At 34.2% G+C, this 21,736-nt stretch overlaps 1 protein-coding gene across 10 annotated transcripts in view; it reads right to left on the reverse strand.

Annotated features, from left to right (window-relative positions):
- Nlg3 (Neuroligin 3) overlaps positions 1–15,895 on the reverse strand; it is a 328,557-nt gene extending 312,662 nt beyond the window's left edge. For 3 of the 10 annotated variants that reach the window (XM_067782315.1, XM_067782383.1, XM_067782309.1), the window contains exon 1: positions 13,905–15,888. The gene's annotated coding sequence lies outside the window, so the exon portion shown is untranslated. Of the gene's footprint in view, positions 1–13,904 lie in introns of all 10 variants that reach the window. The other 7 variants (XM_067782374.1, XM_067782348.1, XM_067782368.1 and 4 more) reach the window with 7 other exon arrangements.
- Between the last annotated feature and the right edge of the window lie 5,841 nt (positions 15,896–21,736).

The following is a 21,736-nucleotide window of genomic DNA, read 5'->3' on the forward strand; positions in this document are numbered from 1 at the left end:
CAAACAGACCAGAAAGTAGAACTTTTTTTACGAGTTTTAACAAAACGTTGAATAATTTTATCGAAAAAATGTTTCTAAAGAAATATTTGCATTCTTAAACACACAACAATAACGCATATAAATATGTATGTACGTTTGTATGTCAAGCTTATATGAAATAAAAATATATGTAAACAAACATCCGTTCATTCCTCTCAATGCATTCACGAAGTTAAATAGCGTTAGCGTATGCCAGCTTTTTTTACCAGTTGATCTAATTCACCATGTAAATTTATATGTGACGCATAATGTGATGTGGTGAAAGCCCCCCCCCCCCCCCCCCCCCCGACAAAATTTGCTCGTATAGTTCACAGCGAACATACACACGAGCAGCATTTTCTACCTTTTAATTTTTGTGCTACAACCTGTTAATTATTTGTGTCACATCTTAGAATTTTTATCTTAACAAATAAGGAAGGCTAAGTTCGGGTGTAACCGAACATTAAACATTACATACTCAGCTGAGAGCTTTGGAGATTGGAGACAATGGGAACTCACCATGTAGGAAAATGAACCTAGGGTAACCCTGGAATGTGTTTTTATGACTTGGGTATAAAATGGAAGGTATTAAAGAGTATTTTAAAAGGGAGTGCGCCACAGTTCTAAAGGTGGACGCCATTTCGGGATATCGCCATAACGGTGGACCAGGGGTGACTCTAGAATGTGTTTGTACCATACGGGTATCAAATGAAAGGTGTTAATAAGTATTTTAAAAGGGAGTGGGCCTTAGTTTTATAGGTGGACGCCTTTTCGAGATACCGCCATAAAGGTGGACCAGGGGTGACTCTATAATGTATTTGTACGATATGGTTATCAAATTAAAGGTATTAGTGAAGGTTTTAAAAGGGAGTGGCCCCTAGTTTTATATGTGAAGGCGTTTTCAAAAATAGCGACCAAAATGTGGAACAGGGTGACCCAGAAAACCATCTGTCGAAAAAGTGGGCGCGGTTATAGTCCGATTTCGTTCATTTTAAATAGCGATCTGAGATGAGTGCCCTTTATACGATAGTTTATATTAAAGAACAATTTAAAAGCTTACAAACGGCGGTAGTTTCTGAATTTCACTTCTTCATCAGCTAGCTTCTCGGGAGCTGAGTATTGAAGATTTTCTATAAATACAGTGTTACTAAGCTCTTGGTAGCGCGCCTATAAGTATTGCACACAATTGGGACTAAAAACATTTAGAATTTGTTTGAACCTAATGGTGTATAACTGAATAGCAACAAACAGGCATCTTCTTCTACAATAGAATGAAGTATGAATGTTGGAGATTTCGAGTTCAATACTCAGCTCCCGAGAATCTAGCTGTAGAAGAAGTGAAATTAAGAAACAAATGCGGTTTCTAACTTTGTAATTTTTCTTATATATTTTATGTTCTAAATTTTTAGGAAAATTATTTGACCAGTTTTGAGAAAGGGTTTCTGTTGCAAAATATCATAACCCCTTTTTTCTTATGTTCGCAGCCATTTTCCTCGTTTAAAGGAATTTTTTTTTTTAGTCTGCCTAGATCTTTTTAATAAATTTATTTAGTCCAATACATTATTATTAATTTTGTTTACTTGAGCCAAAGGCGCCTGATTTTGTCATGGGCATTTCAATTTGAAACATTAGCTTTTACGAGTTAAAATAGTAAGCAACGAAAAATATCTCCATTTCTTTTTATCCCTAAGCCTCTTCAATTCCGTCTTCCGCTCTTTCTCTCTTCCTATGCCCCTTCCTCTCATTCACCTTCTCTCTTTCCCTCCTCTTATCACTCTCCCTCGTCTCTAAATTTCTGTTTACGTCGCCCTATTTTTCACACTATCCCTCTCACTTCCTTATTCTTCTTCTTAATTCAAATAGACTCAAAAGCCCAAAAGGAAGCTTATGTTGATTCACCTTCCAGCAAATTTCTTTAGAAAGTTCATACATGTAAGTACTGAAATAAGTGTGTTATGGAATAACAAGTAAAGGTGTCTAAGTTCGGTTGAAACCGAACATTATATACTCAGCGTGAGCTTCAATTGTACGTTTCATTTCAGATAAATTACTTTTCTACATAACACGTGGCACCGTCTATTTAAAAAAAAATGTCTTCCCATTTCCTCTTATAATAAAACTTGATAAATGAAATATCATTGATTCAAAACTATTTTTTCTAATCTAATACTTACTATTCTAGTCTACGACCCTTTTAAATTTGTTTTGTATCTCAGTTGCCGTGGTCTTTAACCGACCCGGACAATTTGAACAAGAAATGTTTTCTGCTATAAGGAAAATATGTGTACACAATTTCGTTACGATCTGTTAATTTTTCTTCGAGTTATGGCTCCCGAAACATAGAAAATTTTTAAGTCATAAAAGGGGCGGTACCACGCCCATTTTTTTAAATTTTAATTTTTTCTTATTTATTGTTATAAATCTACTTGGGAAGTGAAATACCATTGATATACAGCTCTTTTTTGCAAAGATATATCTTATTTTATTCGTCCACGACCCTTTCAAAAATCTTTTATATAAAAGTGGGCGTGGTGCTTAACCGATTTCATTATTTTTTCTTCACAGCATTCCTTATAGTAAAGGCTACCTCTCTGCCGAATTTTGTTACGATAGGTTTAACGATTTTTGATTTGTGATTAATAATATTTGTAAAATTGATTTTATCACAAGTGGGCAGTGCCACGGCCATTTTAAAAATTGTTTTCAAATTTTTATCAAGAGTCTCAGTATGAGTCCACACGTCAAATTTCAACATTCTGGGTGTCTTATTTACTAAATAATCACGTTTTTGTGTTTACCAAAATGTTATATATATACAAAGTGGGCGTGGTTATCATCCGATTTCGCTCATATTCAATACCAATCTATTTTGGGTCCAGATAAGGTCGTGTACCAAATTTGGTGAAGATATCTCGATATTTACTCAAGTTATCGTGTTAACGGACAGACTAACGGACGGACATGGCTCAATCAAATTTTTTTTCGATACTGAAGATTCTGATATATGGAAGTCTGTATCTATCTCGATTCCTTTATACCTGTACCACCAACAGTTATCCAATCAAAGTTAATATACTCTGTGTGCAAAGCAGGCTGAATATAAAAATTCATGTTCATATTTTTGGTAATATTCAAATGACATATTTTACTTTATTTATATAGAAATGTGACTGCATAAAATTTAAATTAATGCATACATGAGTTGACATATATTTATTACTACCTATTCATTTGTTTTCTACATTTCCATGATGCAAAAGAATAACAAAAAACCTTGACAAAATTTATTTGTATGCATGAAAATACGCCTTTGCTTTTCGCATTCACCTTTTGTTACATTTGTATTGCAAATTTTAATTCATGTATGTGGAAGTGATAACAAAACAAAAGAACTTTAAAATGAGAACTAAAAACAAAGAACAAAAATTTAAGTTTGCGAGGAAAAAGATTAAAGTTTACAACTACTCTGTGAACAGGTCTCACTTCTTTATAAGCTAGCTTCTCTGAAACTGAGTTTTAAACTCGTAATTTCCTTCATTCATTCTGGTGTAAAGGCAGAGACCTCTATTTACTCAGCCCACTGCACGGTTGTAATTTATCTCTACAAATTTCCTTTTACTATTCTTTTTAAACACAATAAGTTAAATATGTATTGTATGTTTTTGTGGAGAATATTTTCAGGCGCGTTCAACAGAACCTGATCAATGTTATAGAATTTTCTAGCAGTTCATTATCAACAATGATTCCGCCGTTCACTTTTATATTTTTGCTATTTATATGTATTTAGTTAGCGAGACAGGTCACATTGTTTTATACAATGCATATAATCTTTTGCATATACCCCAGTATAAATGTAAGAGGATTTGAGTCCAAACTCAGCACCCGACGATATAGCTGATGAAGAAGTTAAATTATAAAAGTGCCATTGTAACTATCGTCGTGTGAAAATTTGGAAATATTTTTATAATATTAATAACAAAATAAACTATAATATTAAACAAACTGTATTAATATATACAGAGCTGTTAAAAATTGTAACTAATTTAAAATAAAGACAAATATGTATGTATAATCTTATGAAAATAATAGTACTTCTCTATGTCTGCCCACTTTATAAGAAAAACCAACTAGCAAAACATTGCGAAGCCGTTTATCCAAGAATACCAAGAGAATAGCAATTTTTTGTTTGGTTAACTTTACCAGTGACCAATTGCTGGCGGCTGGCAGAGAGAAGAAGCGACTGGTGCGCCTTGTTGGACGGCCATAACCCTCTAAACGGTTAAGTGCAAATTAAGTAGGCAAATAAGTAACAAATCTTCCAGAAAGCTTTCGTTCTGATAAGATTCCTGACTTTTCTCTCACAACCACGCCAAGTCCTCCCCAATAACGAGAAAGAGTTGCAATTAGACCTTTTTTTGGCTCTTGGTATTATATATACTCGGCCTCCTAGCATATTTAGAAATTTAGCATAATTTATTTCTCCGCAGCCTAAGGCTGAGTGCTCCTCTTCCGCCACAGTGGTGTGGTGGTAGCGTGCTGCCTCGACGACATCCAAGTGCTCTAGTCCCGGCGCAGCAATGCCGAATATTTAAAAAAAGTACTTTTCAATTTCTATGCAGGGTAGCCACTCAACAGTAATTACGAAACACTCCGAGCACAGTTTTACCATGAAAAGCTAATAAAAAAAAAATGTATCTGGCTTGCAGATGCCGTTCGAATTCAGAGTAGCAAAAACTAAAACGGAACAAGACGCAAATTGCTAGAGAAGCTCAGCTTTAATCTCTTCGAAGGCAAATCGAACAAATTTTTTGTTGTTCATTTTTTGGAGTTTGGAAAATTAGGGCTGTAATGCAGCAAAAGGTTCGGCGCTACGTCTAAGCTCACCATACATTGAATACATGCCTTCTCCAACCCTCACTTTTTGCTCTACACAAGGACTAATTTGAAAACATATGACGCTAGAAGCAAGTGTCCAGTTTGTCTCGCTAGCCTAGGCCACTTTACAGCTCTGCGCTTTTCTGCGTGCTAGATCATGTGCAAATCCCGCCTTTCTTTAATATTTCTCAATCTATTTGGGACGTCTATCGTGAAAGATGCAAATATAATACGCCCTTAATGGCAAGCTTATGCGCTTTTCATTTCCATCTATTCCTTCACACTCAAGTACCCAATATATATGTTTGCTTCGCCCTATCGTGATTCTTTTCAGTGTATGCTTATGCTATTACTCACCTTCAGATGTTGTGTTACGTGAGATTATTGCTTTCATTGCTGTTTGGCTGTCAATATATAGTTGACTTGGCTGCAAATTAAGCTATTTCCTAAAATTTGTCTACTGATTTGGGCCCCGCTATTACTTCTGCCTTAAAACAGTACAATCTGGCAGCTTTGATATGTTTATTTTGGCATGAGCGCAGTATACTGCGGTCCCTACCGTTACTATTACTTTGGATAACGTGTATTGCTTCGCCTTCTTTGGGCCAACTTTACACGTCTATAGTGGCTCAAAAATCCCCATCGCAGCGCAGGTACGCGACCAGAGAGCCTGTTCGTCTAGTATTCAATGACGCTTTACTAGAATGGCCATATGGTATGCGCTCAAGCCTCCGAGGCATATAGTCTTGTTGCAGTTTTTAACGCTGATTGCTTCGCCACAAGGTCTACAAGTGAAATGTTCTTAGTGGTATACAGTGCCGCTGTCAGAGCTGTTGTCAGGGCTCCCGTTATGCTAAGCACTGATAGCCTGCATATCTTCTGTTATTATTTTGGTAGGTGCTTCTTGGGTGCTTGTTAAAAACCTCATAGTATAGTTTTGACCTTACAATCGCTATATATATATCCAGAAAGGCTGCGAGAAAGCGTCGTCGAACCAGGATTCGTAGAACTTGCCACATTCATCATAGGTATGATTATGTGAAAGGTTAAAGAAATATTCTTAGTTTTATGCTGCAACATTAAAAGTGTTATCAACGTCTGAACACATCTCAAGCATAAACAACATCAATAAAGTTAACTCAATTTAATTCAGTTTATCAGGCAGAAAATTAAATTACCAGCAAACATATGCTTGAGTGGATGACTGACGATTTGTTCGTTTAATCGTTCAACATATGGACAATTCTGAAATTTTGTACGTTGTATTTCCTATATATTTGTGTACGCATGATAAGATAATTTTGTTATAACATCGAATTTGTAAGAAAGTGTATTTTCGGATTTAACTTTGAGATAAGGACAAACTTGAATTTTTTTAGGTTTTCGCAGAAAAATTTTCTACAGAGAGTTTGTATCAAAAATAAAACAAATAAAGGCGGGACTGTCTACGGCTGTGCCGAAGGCTTCATACCTTTCATGAATGGGACTGAACAGTAATCTAATCCCATTCGTAATATCGAAATAATCGGCTGCATATGATATGAATTATATAATAAATATAAAATAAAAAAATAGGTAGGTACTTTGTGTAAGGATTCAAAGTTTCATGTGTTTTGTGGTATGCATGTAAAAACTATGACCACGAATCAATTATTTCAACAAAATATGACGTAAGAGAAAATATTTGATAAAACTTGAAGCTTTTAGCCGTAAAAAAGGGGCAAAAATGACAGTCTATATGAGGTATATAATATATATACCAGCGATCTCTCTGATTTTTTCAGATAATAATATATGCTATATATGTAATCGTTTGCTGAAATTTGGAGTTTCTAGCTCTTAAAATTGGGCGAAATTACGAAAAGGTTTTTATCTGAAAAATCCGTTGTTGGTAAGCATTCGGTGAAGTTTGAAGCCTCTAGCTCTTAAAATGGGGCAGTAGTTACGAAAAGCTTCTTATCTGAACAATCGGTTGTGGGGGACATTGGCTATATATACGGCCGATCTCTTTGAATTTTTCAGACAACAATACGTGCAATATATGAAAGCATATAGTGAAGTTTGAAGCTTTAATCTGATAAATTGAGGAAGATATGAAAAATCTGTTGTATATATAAGCTATAGTGGCCCCATCCCTCCGGTTCCAACAAATATCTAATCGGATTCCTAAATAAACCCGATCACCAAATTTTATCAAAGTATCTCAAAAATTGAGGGACTAGTTTGCATGCAAATAGACAGACGGACAGACGGATATGGCTAAATCAACTCAGCTCTTCATCCTGATTATTTCGGTATACTAATTGGCGGGTCTATCTATTTTCTTTTAAGTACTTACAATTTTGAGACTCGTGACGTCGTTAATATACCGTTTTATTTTCATGAAATGTATAAAAAACGGAAGCAGGATCTCCACTAGCTGTTCGAAACCTGATGGAATCACAATTTTATTAATATTATTTCAAATATTTACATATTTTTTATTATTCCAAACCGTTTTGAAACTATTTCAAAAAGGCCCAGTTCCGCCAATCTACTAAACTATAAATAGAAACGAATACGCAATTGGCAAGATAGTGGTGAGTGGCAAACGAAGAGAGTTGTGCATGTCGACCATATTAATGTGGAACTAAGCATGGTGTTGTAAGGTTTAGAGCGTAATGTGACTCCTATCGTTAAAAAAAGAGGGCTATACAAACGCGACGGATATTCTGACTTGGCACTGCCTTCTGGCATCACTCGCTTTTAAAATAAACTTGTTCAGGAAATAAATGCGGGTTGGAGGAGGAAACGATCGCGCATGTTTTGCGCTAATAACCTGCACATGCCAGGCTAAAACTTCTGCTATTCGGAGTGATACAGCTGTCAGATCTTGTAGTTGCTTGGAATACGGAGCTGTTTTTTAACATAAGTCCAAGTTTTTGATAGGGTTTTTCTGTTTAACAAGCTTCTCGGAACATTATGAACTCATTTAGGCCAAATCAACCTAACTGGTTTACTGCTTTCTAAGGAAGTTGATATTTTCCAATGTATGACTAGCATATTTTAGCTATGAAATGATTTAATTTTCACGAAATTCCCCCTTAAAGTTCCTCCTTGAAGAGGACCTTTATATATATATGTAGCAGCACACAGCTGGGTATATAATAAGCGGTTTCACTCAAACTTATATCTCCCTAATTGTTAATATAAAAACTTCCAAATGTTGAAAAAAAGTTTTAATTGCTTTTTCGCCGCTCTTTAAGTTGCCCGTTCCGCACATTTTTGGCATACTAATTACAGAATATTTAAAGCAGTCAATTTTTTTATGAAGAAGCAGGATAACAAAAATAAAGACGAGAAGGCGATGCAGTCACTCGTTAAGCCTTAGCACAAAACAAGTATTTCCAAAATTTTTAGGATAAATAAGTATACAACTGGTCACATTTGGGGTTAAAACACAACACCCCGTGTCATAAATTTAAAATTTTTTTGGAGAAAAAATTGTGATATTGTTTTTACCGACTTTGACTAGAGCACATCTTAGAACGCAATTATGTCATACTTTGCACATATCTGAAGTCAATGGATATTCTTTCTGTATGTATATCATGTATAATTTTCAGTGGAGTTAATGCACGTTCGAATTTTTATTAAATAATCACGCAGAAATGAGTAGCTGCAACCGAGCTCAACTATTTTCATAATTACAAAACTCCCACATATGGAAAATAATCGAAGGTAAATACTAGCTTATTATGCATGCGGCCAATCAAATCAGCTAAATTGAGATACTAATTCGTTGGATTGGCTTTTAAATTCGTACCTTGTAAGTTCGTACTGAGAAATCTTGAGTTGTTCTGCCTTGACACATTCATAAGCTTGTAGCTTAGGTGGTTTTAAATAGATGAGAATTGTTGTAATGGTTAAAGGCATAATTTGGGCCTTTTCATTGGCATGTTCGATCCTAAGTAAATGTTTGAGATGTGTGACATTTTTTTTTTCACTTTTACAGTTTTTTCTACTTTTCCGTATTTTAAGATAACTATTCTATATAGCGGTCATTTTTTCCCCAGAATGGTCGTAAGAGCAATGTTTTTAAAAGACTTCGGGCTTCATTCTGTATTGCGAACGATAGCTTAGTCAAAAAGTGATTCAAAATTGATAGAAAATTTATTAAAAAATTTTTTAACCAATTTTCGTTCGTAAGAAAATGGGCACTTTTTCACACCTTTCTTGTATAAATTGTTGAACAAACTTGTAATTTTTTTTTAAATGGGCTATCTTTAAAGCCTTTATATCAAACCGGACGCACCCGTACAACTTTTCAAAGTCTTCTCTCTCGGTAGAGGGATTCAAAACAGTACTACTTAGATGCAGCATAAGGTAGTTGGGGAAAAAGTTGTACAAGAAAAAACATGTGGCTTAGTTTGAGTCTATTTGGCAGCAGATGGTTCATAGCAGTTGGGTTACTTCAAGCCCCACTTCCCTGAGAAAAAGTCTTGAAGAAATTTGCAAAGTACCATGGAAACAGCTGTCATCTTTACAGATTTCGAGTTCCACTAGACGGAGAAAAGGCTTCGAAGAATTTGCAAGGTACCATCCAAACAGCTGTCGCCTTTTCATGCCGATATCCAGTGGTTACAATTCTTCCAAAAAATATAAATATATTTCTCAGCTGATCAGTTTCTCTGTAGCCTAGCCGTTTTAGATCTCGACGCTTAAGAGGCCAGTGCCTCTCAAAAACGCACTTTGTGAAAATTAGCGGAATCGGTTGGCGACCACGCCTACTTTGAGCAAAATCGATATCGATATTTCGAAAATTAGATAATATGCGATATTTCATTACCAAAGATAGATAAAATGATGTTAGATACCTGATTAGACTGTTGACTTTTTGACGAAAAATAGATAAATGGTAAAGTCATTTATAAGATGCTTTTAAGCCATAAATCAATATCCGTTGAAGAAATCAGGTTGAAATTTAGCTGCTAATAACATATATAAACTTGTTGGAAAATAATAAAATCAGCAGACGACCATATCCACTTTAGAAAAATCGATATCGAAATTTTGACAAATGGAAAAATGATGATGGATGAAATTTTGTGCGAAGGTTGACTTTAAGACGACAAATAGAAATTTTGGAAAATGGGCGTGGAACGGCCCACATTTAGAAGAGGAAAATATTAAAGTTTTTAAGTCATAAATCAAAATGTGTTGAAGATACTAACTTCAAATTTGGCATGAAGGTTGTCCTTGCTATTATATCGACCGCTGAGAAGAATATCGTCCCAATTCGGCTGCTGTTTCGAAAACGCCGTATCTCAGAACACTTGAATAACATCCTATGTCTGAGCTCAAATTAAAGACATTTTAACATTAGCTGGGGTAATAATGAAAAACTTCTGAGATAAGGCGTTCTTAAGACGAATTTTGATATAGAACATTTTTGAACATGTTCTGAAATAGAGTGTTGTTCAAAAGTTTTCTGAGACAGGGCGTTTTCGACAGGGCAGCCTAGATAGAGTGATATTCCACACAGCAGTCAATATATACACTTTATGAAAATAACGGCGTTATTATGTATAACGCAAAGCGACGCGAGGAGTCACTTTTATCCAAGTGAAACCAAATTCGTATCATATAACAGCATTCATTCACTTCGGTGACTCTCGGTGACTATAGGTGATTGTCTTACGTTTTTTCCTATTATATAGCGACGCAAAGTGTCACGAACATTAATTTTTGCTGTCAAAATATTCACTTACTTCTGAGTCGCGTTTGCTTCATTCACTTCGCTTTTTTATTGTGGTTTTTTATAATTTTTGAGTAAAAATTGAGAATCTTAACATTTCGTGAAAAAAAGATTGAAATTTTCCATAGACAGCCGAGAAAAGTTATATTTAGACCTACGTTCAATGTGTATGCATATTTCGTCAAATTTTACAGGAATAAAAAAAGCGAAACCTATAAAAATTATAGCCAGGGACCCAAACGGTTATTCCTTTTGCAATAAAAGTCCTTCAGAAAAAATTATTGGTGGTATGGCCTAGAAGGTTCAATAATAAATCGTTCCCGAGATGGTCGAGCTTGTACCGTAATGGTGTTTGTTACCGAAACATATTGGATATATATCCGGTAAAGGACCATCAACATCGATAACATTCCCCGAAACCTTCGGGGAGTTTCTCTATCGCTACAACAACAACAACAATTTGTTATGGTTTTTCGATAACAAGTTTCTAGTGTTAGTAGAAAAAATTATAGTGTCGCTACAGGTTTCAAATATAGATATTTACGAGAATGGATTGGTAATAAATTCATTTCATTTCGACGAACCGTATCTTAGTTATGGGGTCGCACTTTTATTTTATTCTTAAAAAATAGAAGTCTGGATTTAACTTTTATTTTCGGCCTTATAAAATACATGTCCGGATTTTAGTTTTTTTGTGGTTTTTTTTTAATGGGATGCATGATTCGTCATGAAAATGCTATGGGTATCCCCGGAATCCCATACACTTTCACCAAGGAAAAGTTTTTAAAAGAACTTTTACGAGTAAAAAAAATACCTATTAAAATGAGAATGATTATAACCAATAGTTATACCATAGTTTTGTCACTGTCTTTCGTCACGATCCTTATTTTCTTAGTTTTATGTCAAAAACTAATTCTGAGTAATAGGAAAATAAAAATAATTATTTTATTGTGGCCTTTGTAATAACTATAATAATTATTACTCCATGCTACTTTTTTTTGAATTTTCTTATAAACAGGGACCGAAACTGTTATTCCTTTTATAATATAAATCCTTGCAAAACTATTAATTTTGGACTTTTAATATATTTGGATCAAGATAAAAATTATTTTCGGATTTTTATTTTTTGAATCCGGACTCGAACTTTTAAAAATAAAAGTCCGGAAATAAGAGTTAAATCCGTAATTTTATTTTTACACCCAAAAATCCCAGATGAGACGTTCGATCAGAATCTACATTTTGGAGAGCATGCAACCGCAATTATCCCGACGATCCAGAGCCGTAATAAAATCCTCAATTTTCTTGCCGGCAGCATTTGGAGTTAAGACAAAAATACACTCATTGCCACTTACAAAGCAATTGACCGGTCGATTGCATGCTAAGCGTTCCCGATATGATCTCCAAGCCTAAAGAATACTCACTGGAAGAAAACAGAGGCCCAAAATACTGCCCTCAGAACCGCTACGGGCTGTTTTCTTATGTTCCCAGAACACCATCTACATAATGAGGCGAGAGTACTCCGCATTAAGAGAAATGAGATGCTAACCAAACAGTTTGTGTTTAATACCCAGAAACCTGGCCACATCAAGCCCAGGGGCTTAAGGGGTCATCTCTGTAAGCATTATGACGAAATACGGCACCTGAGAACACACCCGTATGAAGCAAAAAAGCACAAACAGGCCCTCAGTGATATCCTCAAACAGGCGTCGGACCTCTATGCCAGGACTTGCCCGGCAAATCCGGTACTCAAAGAAAATTCCCAAAATTAGCAAAGGAAGAAATCACTCTCCCTAGGGAAATACGCGTCACTCTAGGTAAACTTCGATCTGGTTACTGTATCAAGTTTAACTCCTACCTATCTAGAACCAACCCCGACATACAACTTGAAAGAACATTGAGGGAATTTAATAAAATTCGAACTAAAAATATTGAAAAAATAAATTAGAAATTTGATAATACTCTAAAACAGTCGACTGCTAATACGCGTCCAAAAATATCGTGAGAGGTGTCAAACGAAAATAAAAATACTAACTCGTTCAAAATTTATAAACGAAAAGCCGAAAAATGACCCCGGGTCCCTCCGAAACCGGGGGTGGCATCCATATTATTTTTGCGCAGAACACCTTTCCGCGTTGGCAGTCTTCGGCCGCGCGTGGCATCAAAATTAAATGCGTGCAAAATCCCTTTGTCCACAAAATTTTGTTTAGTGCACGACATTACAACAACCACGTGAAAATTGCCGACTTCAACTGTAAATATCTGCGGACAGAAAACACATTTTTATTTTTCGCCTTCGGATTATTATTGTAGAGGTCAATACGCGTCTTTTGACACCTCCCTCTATATTTTTGGACGCATATTAGCAGTCGACCCCTGTTCTGGACTATTACCAGAAATTTTGTTTGTCGTAAAAAATTTCAAGTTTTATATTATGAGAAAGAACAGGTTAACGTTACAAACAGTGTAGCGTTACGAACTGCAACGAGGCTATACCTAGGGAAGCTTGGGCGTAGGCCAAGCGGTCATTGTGGTATGAGCTTCAAGGCGCATGGTACCAAAATTGCAGCTGTAGTGCAAAGCCGCAACAAAATCCTCAAATCGATTGTCGACAGTACTTGGAAAAAAGATAAGGAAACATACAAAATTCAACCGCAACTCGTAGCCAGTTTGACTAAGTACACACTTTTGAAAAGGCTGCAAGCCTGCCACAACACTACCCTCGGAATTTCATAATAAACATATTTATATACTATATATTTATATACTATACAGCTCAATATAAAAGAGCATATTGGAAAATAAACAAGCAACTCATTTTAAAATAACATTCAAATAATATTGCAATGTTTTCTTTTTTTACCATTGTCAGCAGTGTTTACAATGATTGTCAGGTCTTTCGCTGCAATATTGCCAGCTCGTTGAAACGATGTTATTCCGAAAAAATTGCACTGCAAAGTTTTCCGAAATAACAAAAGTAATAAGTGGCTATACTGGCTACGTATTTGGTTTGACAGTCTCAGTGAATACGTAGTGACTACGTAAGAGAACGAACGCGAATACGTAAGAAGTTATAAAATACGAATTCTGGGTGAATGTGAATGTGAGTGAATGCGGCGCAAACACTCACGGTGACATACATAATAAGGGCCTAATAAAACCGGGTGGCGACTCAACTCACCTTAAAAAAAAATCGGTATCGAATTTTCGAAATTTCGAACATACAACTGAAGCTAATATAAACTTATACTTAGAAAAATTTGCTTCATACACCTACCTTATTCATGCTCAAGTGATATGCAAGCAGCCATTTAACGCCAACTCAGCGGCCATAAATACGACGCTAATTTTCAATATAAGAACGTACTTGCACTTGTGATTTTCCACTTTTCACATTTTTCTCTTTCAAATTTTTTGCTTTGTTTAAACTTTTCTTTTATTATATTATCCACTTAAAATTACTTGTTTTATTTTTTTTTTCTTCGTCTGCTTTGTTTTTTCTTTGAAACTTTCGAAGTATTTTCTTTGTTTCCTTTCAATTTATTTTCAATTGAATTCCATTACGCTTGACTTGAGTCAACCAAGTTTTCAAATACAAACAACAAATTGTGTAGCAGAACAATATCAAAAATAAACACGCAAACTACGTTTCACTGCACTTGACACATTTTTTGGAGCTTAAGTAACGAGCGCGAGTGATAGCGATGACTATTTTTATACATATTTTTTGATTTACTGTTACAATTTCTTGGGAAAAGGCAATTTTTTCTTATTTCTTTTATTATGCGCACAACTTTCAAAGTTTAATGAGAGGGCAAGGATATGCGTTTTAGTATATTAAAATTTTTATTTTTTTTTTGATTTTTCCTTGCACTTTTTTGCTTTTGAGATATGGGTTCAACCCTCTGACACTAAACATTACAAAAAGCTAGAGAACAAAGAAGTTGTTTCACTTTCTATACGAGTTAAAAATTTTGACACTTTATTTTTCGAAAAGTCCTAATCGATTTCCTTGTTTTTTTTTGTTTTTTTTTTTTTTTTTTTTGTTAGAGTATCATGATCAGTATTTGCTTTGCACGCACAAAGAAAATTTTAAGATTTTATATATTTGAAATTAAATGCAAATCACTGAGGCACTTTCTAAGGTTCTACAGCTACTTTTAAAACTAAACATAGCTTTAATGCTCTCAAAACTCAAATTTTTTCAGACATCACTTTAACATACTTTAAGATGAACCGAATGTCAGCTAGAACGAACGTTCGACCTACAAAGCTATGTAGCTTTCTGACGACAAATACTTAAACGTTAGACTTTTAGACATTTGATTGCGTGCGACCATGCAAGGACGACATATTGGCGCCCAGCAAGCACATATACGCAAAAGCACGCCATATACATAAGTCAGTGTTAACACGCACACGTGAACACGCGTACGCACAAGCGAAAAGCATTTAACTGGATGCTAAGTGATATTTTAAACACATACATATAAATATATTCGCATTATTTCATATCACACACACCTCAGCACCTACCTTGCCAAGTTGCTTGTGGCAGCCTTTCACATACATATAATTGATTTGCTTTTAATGCTATTGCATACAGCACGCACACCATTGTAACATAGTTAGTGATCACTCATACGCACTGTCGCACGTTGCATAAAGCGATTGCCGGTTGTAGCTCGAACATCCATACATATCATAAAAATGTATGTATACATGCATATAAGTATGTGTGAATATCGTTGTATTCAGTTTCAACTAAATTGCTTAAAATACCAGTAATATGCTTCAGTTACGTATATCAGTATTTTGTTGTTGTTGTTGTAACAATGCATTTCCGTGTTGTAACAAAAACTGTCAAAGTGTCTGTCTGTTTGCTTTAGATAGTCAGCAAGCATCTTATAGCTTCAAACGTCAAAAGCAATTATTACACAATTTACTGCAAACACGTTTTAAGAAGGCTTACAAAAGCCACAAAATTGTGGGCGTTTGCTCAAAACTTTCTACAAAAAGCGCATTTCACGTTATACATATATGCTTTCAATTGCATAGCAAGTTTGGAATTTGTTTCTTTGTTTTTATATTTAATTTCTTAGCAATTAAATACACACACACAAACTGCTATTATATTTAATAATTCTGTATGCTTTTTATTTCTCTTAAAAATGTCACATTTCACCGTACCGTAATGAAATTCTTATGCGAAAACGCGTAAATTCCGTGTGTTTATCTACATTCATTACCAAACAACACAAATATCGCACATCAACTGACGAAACTCCACGAAAATCTCCTATAGCTTGGAAGGTATTTTCCGTTTAAGCAGCCGATGTCTTCTGCACGCATGCTTAGCGTTTACAGCGCCATGAAATTCCTTGTTAAAGTTGCGGTGAGTATTTGCATTACAGGCGCTTGCGCTGTAGCAGTCACTCTCGATATGAAGTATAATTCTCTTGTAAAGGGGAAATAGGAAATTTTTGTTCACAGTATTTTAGTGGTACTTTTCGCAAAAGTGTTTAAAGAAAATACTCAGCCCTTAGAGGGGAAAAGATCCCGTTTCAGGAGCAAAAACAAAAAAAAAAAAAAGGAATATGCATCAAATATGAAAGGAGTAAACGTACCAGAAAACAGAGTTGAGAAAAATTTACTCGTATAACGAACAAACGAAAAAAATGTTCTCAGTTAGATATCAATGAGCTATCGGATTGTCATCGACGGTACATGTGCGCGCTATACATTTATTTTGGATGATATATCGGTTTGTTATCCATTTGTACTCGGTCCATTATTGGTTTGTTGTCGGCGTTTTTCGAAATACAAATATTATCGATATAGTAAATAATAATTTTCTATTTAATTTGGATTAATATATTTAAACATTTTTTTTTTTTAAGATATTTTTTGATGACTTAAGATATTTAAATTTTTTGATAATTAAAAATAAATAATCTAATAATAAATTTAAAATATAACAAGTATATTTGTAACAAGTAGATAACTCTACATATACTCCCCCTCCAGTGAAACGAACAAAATTTATTAAACGGTTTTATTTTTTTTAATGTTAATTTACAGTGTTTATTGATTACTGTAAGAGGTTTGTGTTGTAGTTTGAAAAATGTTTGAATTTTTTGTTGTAAATATATCGGAATTTTTTGTTTTTAATTGTCAGAATTTTGAGAAAGTGTTTATGTAATTGTGTTAAGTTTAAGTTGGTATTGATGTCAGTACTCAATCTTTTGATGATTCAATGTACTTGATAGTTTATTTTAATTTTTTAATTTTTGGTAAGTGTTGTTATTATTTATTTATTGTATTAATATTTTTATGTATATTAATATTTGGTTGTGTTATTGCTATGTTGTTCAGGCTTAAAATATCTTAATAGCTGTTTGTGAAATATTGTCAATTATAATGATGCACTTGAAGAACCTAAAATGAGGTTGAATGATTGTAGATGGCAACTTTGTATGCACAATCATTCAAAAATTAAAAACTTGTATTATGTAGAATATATGTTCAATATATAATTGTACTCTGCATAATGTATGTCCAAGTTGTTGACAGAGAATGAAAATTTTAATCTTTTATCCGTTTGAGGGTGGTATGAATTTATCATTGATTGCGTCATGTTAATAGGTATATTGTTGAGTTTTTAATATGATTTACATTTTAATGTAAAATATTGATATTTAAGAAAATATTGCGTTAAAATTTATTTTAAAAAATCTTTATAGATTTTTTAAAATTGTAGAAATTTGTTTGATTTTTAAAAATTAAAGTTATTTCCTTTTTTGTAGTGTATTGTGTTACTTTCGAATATGAATTTATTTGTATTGCGGAGTTTGTATGTCTATTGTTGTAAAATATCTTATATGTGTAGTAGAGATATACGCCGCCGATAAACGCCGCCGCCGCCGCCGATTTTGGTCGTTTTTCGCACGCCGCCGCCGAATGTCAAAAATATCGGCGTGGCGGCGCGGCGTCCGGCGCGTTACTATATTTTCTACTCGTTTAAGACTGTTTAGACCATTTATTGTTCATGTCGAAAATTGTTCGGATATGGTCGAAGGTGGTATCAACGGATGCACATCACTGCCAGTTATAAGAAATTAATTGCGAAATTTAACTCTTTATAAATATTCAAAAGTTATTTAAAATAACAGGCGCTTTCGATGTCAGCTTAACACGGACTTTCCATCACCCAATTCACCAAGTTATTAAAACAAAATACTAAAAGAAAAGTTATATAATAAATATATATGCTCACTTTGCATTTTTGAAAAAATTAGTAATGAACAATTAATTCAAATAAAATGACCCAAGGCGAACATGTTTTTAAACTGTCCTCAAGAATAAGCGAAATCAGTGATGCAAAATCCTTTAGTAGGTTCTAGGGGCATAAACACTCCTTTGAAATTATTTTTACCTCATACTTAAGTTGAGGATATATGTATTTATGAGAAGGGTTTGAAAAATCACTTGGGCTTACATTCAAACATCTGTTGTTTATTTGCGAAACTATACAGTAGCATCTGAAATGTTAATTTTGATTTTCACACTTCATCCTTCAACACCCAAGTCTTCCGGTTTGACATTTCCTAAAGTTGGCGGCCCTATCCAAAACTAGTCCCTTGGAGTGAATCACATTGATTATAGCCTATCAACCAAGTTTAAATGTCACCTGCACGTTACGGCTCCTTTTACAATTGTGAATACGTAGGCACATATATTTACCAGGTGAGGCTTTGTCCTTCGCAAGAACACTCAAAGTGGTGAAGCAAAATCCCAAGAAAATAGAACTAATGACCATGTGTGATATTACCCTAACGTAGCGGACAGTCGAACTTGTCTGAAAGCTGAAACTACGCGGTCATCCATAATGAGCTCCTATATCGTAAGGCCGGAAAACAATAGTTAACAACTTTCTACTTAAAATCCGTCGACTTTCATTCTAAATTTTATTTAACGAAGACTATTGAAATCAATGTTGTGAACACAAACGTCTGCAATCTTTGGTCTACATTTTAAAAATTTTACCCAGGGTCCTTGTAAAATTTTAATTATGTAGATGCGCCGAGGATTATACGGATTTTCACCCATGACGCAATGACATCCACTTAGACTGCTTATGATTTCGAGGGCGGCATCTTTGGCCGAATAGTCACTCCCTAATGTTTCAAAATGTAGCTTGGCAGCATAGCGCGATAAAAGCATCCGTTGGAAAGTCTTTGGAGCTACACCTAGAGCTTCTAGGAAAGTGACGTCGACGAAGGTATGAGTTCGAAGTCGCAGTCCTATAGCTTCTGTACTGGCATATGGTGTGAGGCTCAGGAGGCGTGGTAGCGACTGGCGGTAGGGATTCCTACTGTTCGCACATCGGAAATTTTAGCTCTTAAAAACAGCCTAAAAAGGTAGAGGCGCCCTGTGCCACGATAGTCATGAGTTAATACTTACAGACCATTCATAGCAACCCTAAGTCGCCTTTATGCGTGACCGCCAAGGAGCGACAAATGATTTAAAGAAATTGTGTTCGCGACGATTATTAGGAGTTAACCCTAGGTTAAACTACGCTTTGCACGAGATATACAGGCAAAAGTGTGACTATTTTATGTATCTCTATTTCTTTTCAGCAGACGCAGCAGTACCAATTCCAAAGACCGGGGTTAGGTTCGAAGCCTCTCTGGAGCATGCGAACGAGGGACAATCCCTTCGCAAGGAGCTACTCCTGAAAATTTTTGAACGGTCTGCGAGATTTTGATGCAAAAACCCCGGATCTTTCCGAAATGGCCAACACGTTGATTTCCTTAAATACATATAAACAAAACCTTTCCTAAATATTATATTTTTAAATAGAAAAATCAAGCTTTTAAAGTAAGAACACCGGCGTACGCCGGCGCGCCGCCTACGCCGCCGCCGCCGCCGCCGATAAAGTGATCGGCGTAAACCTCTAATGTGTAGATGATAAATATTCTTGAATATAAACTGGAGAAGAAGTGTACATAATTCAAATGTACTTAATTAAACTACAATTTAGAAAAATTAATTACATTTTTGTATATATTTAATAATTTTATCAATAATTTGTATTAAAATATATATTGAATATTTTGTTTATAAATTGGTTCAACGAAAGATTTAGACAACAAGCTTTTATTTAAAAAAAAATACGTACTCTTTTTCAAAAAAAAATGTGAAATTTTGAACAAAGTAGCTCACCAAATGTTGAGGATAGGTAGATGTTGGAGTTAAAAACATAAATTGATATTGAGCTTGAATGTTGTTAATTTGAACAGAATAAATTAATTGTTCCAAAATAATCTTCAAGTATTATTTGATGGTCCTTGATTACATATAGCAATTTTCTCCATACTTCTTCAAGACTAGAAGTTGGATATGTTGTAGTTGTAATATGTTCGGTTGATATTTCGACTAGCATAAGAATAATAATGAGACTCAAAATCGTAGGCATTAGTATTCTAAATGGAAATTGTCAACGTTTATTCCAATGTTTGCAATAATCCACCCATAACATCCATTTGAAGCGCACCCAATGATAACTCATTGGAACTAAGTCTTCATCACTGCTATCGGATGTCATTTCCATATTGAAACATTTCCTTTATTTTAAATATGATTAAAATTATGGCACAAACACAATGTCCTTAGTAATATTTTTATCTTGTTGATTTAGATTTTTGTTTGTTGTAGATTGTACAAATCAAATAATTGTAAATTTCACAAAATTTAATTTAGTTTTTAGTATTAGCACTTTTTTATTTAAATTTTAGTAGTTCTTCTAGTTGTATGAAAACGCATTGAATTAAATTTTTAAAATTTCTTTCAAAGTCATATTAAAAAGTCTTCAATGATGTGATGATTCGAGGCTAGATCGTGTGCACATTTGCTGAAACCAGAGCTAGTCTGCAATTGGTTTAAGCAGCTAACACACATTTTCTTTGGTAGCACGTCACTTAGTTGCACTTCTATTTACGGTATTGTATTGGTCAGTAGCTTTACGATACGTAAAGTGCCACATTCAGTAATTGTATCAAATAACGATATAGGTCTCCTGGCAGGATCGCCATTATAGTAAATAATAATTTTCTATTTAATTTGGATTAATATATTTAAACATTATTTTTTTTAAAAGATATTTTTTGATGACTTAAAATATTTAAATTTTTTGATAATTAAAAATAAATAATCTAATCATAAATTTAAAGTATAAGAAGTATATTTGTTAGAAGTAGATAACTCTACAATCGAGAGCAACCGTTATCGCTGACTTATCACTTTAATATAGAAAAATTATCAAAGAATATCGACTCAATATCGCAAAACTAAACATTTGCTATCGTAACAATTTTGAAATATTTTGCAACGGTTATCGATTTTTTAATTAAAAAAAATTGATTTTTTATCAAAAGGTCATCGATTTGTTATAAGTAGTCACCGAAATAATAACAAATTTTGTTGCTATATCGGCCTACACATTTCAAGATCGCGGGATCGAATCGAGCTCAAGGCCTAACAGTAATTATTTTATCATCATTATTGTTATGATATATTTTTTCTTAATTGAAACAATTTTAATTAGAATAGAAGAAAGAAAAAATTTGGACAATTACCAAAGCATTTCGGGAACTGCTAAATTCCTTTGTCGGCATCGTTTAGGAAATAATGTTGATTTTTTTCAAAAATGTATCAAATTAGTATCCAACAAATATCGACTTGTTATCGAAAAATATAAATTTGCTATCGAAAAAATATATGTTTGTTATCGAAAAAATATCATTCACATAGAAAGCATCATTTTCGAAAAGAAATCAAGTTACTTTACGATAACAATATTACTAAATAGTTCCTAAATATTCTCAAACGCCTTTCCAAAGTCATCTCGAAACAAAACTTAAAAAATCCCGAGAAAATACAAAAAAATCCTAAAATGATCTCAAGTTAGTCCCGGAGTTATCCTAACATTACTACAAAAAGGCTCGAAGTGATCCCAATATTATCTCCGAATAGTCCAGAAATGATATTAAATAGGTTAAAAAAATGGTCCCTTCTTATCAGCTTTAATTTTGTGATTAAGTCATAGAA

Source organism: Eurosta solidaginis, chromosome 1 (genome assembly GCF_040869045.1).
Source record: "Eurosta solidaginis isolate ZX-2024a chromosome 1, ASM4086904v1, whole genome shotgun sequence".
Classification (NCBI taxonomy): domain Eukaryota; kingdom Metazoa; phylum Arthropoda; class Insecta; order Diptera; family Tephritidae; genus Eurosta; species Eurosta solidaginis.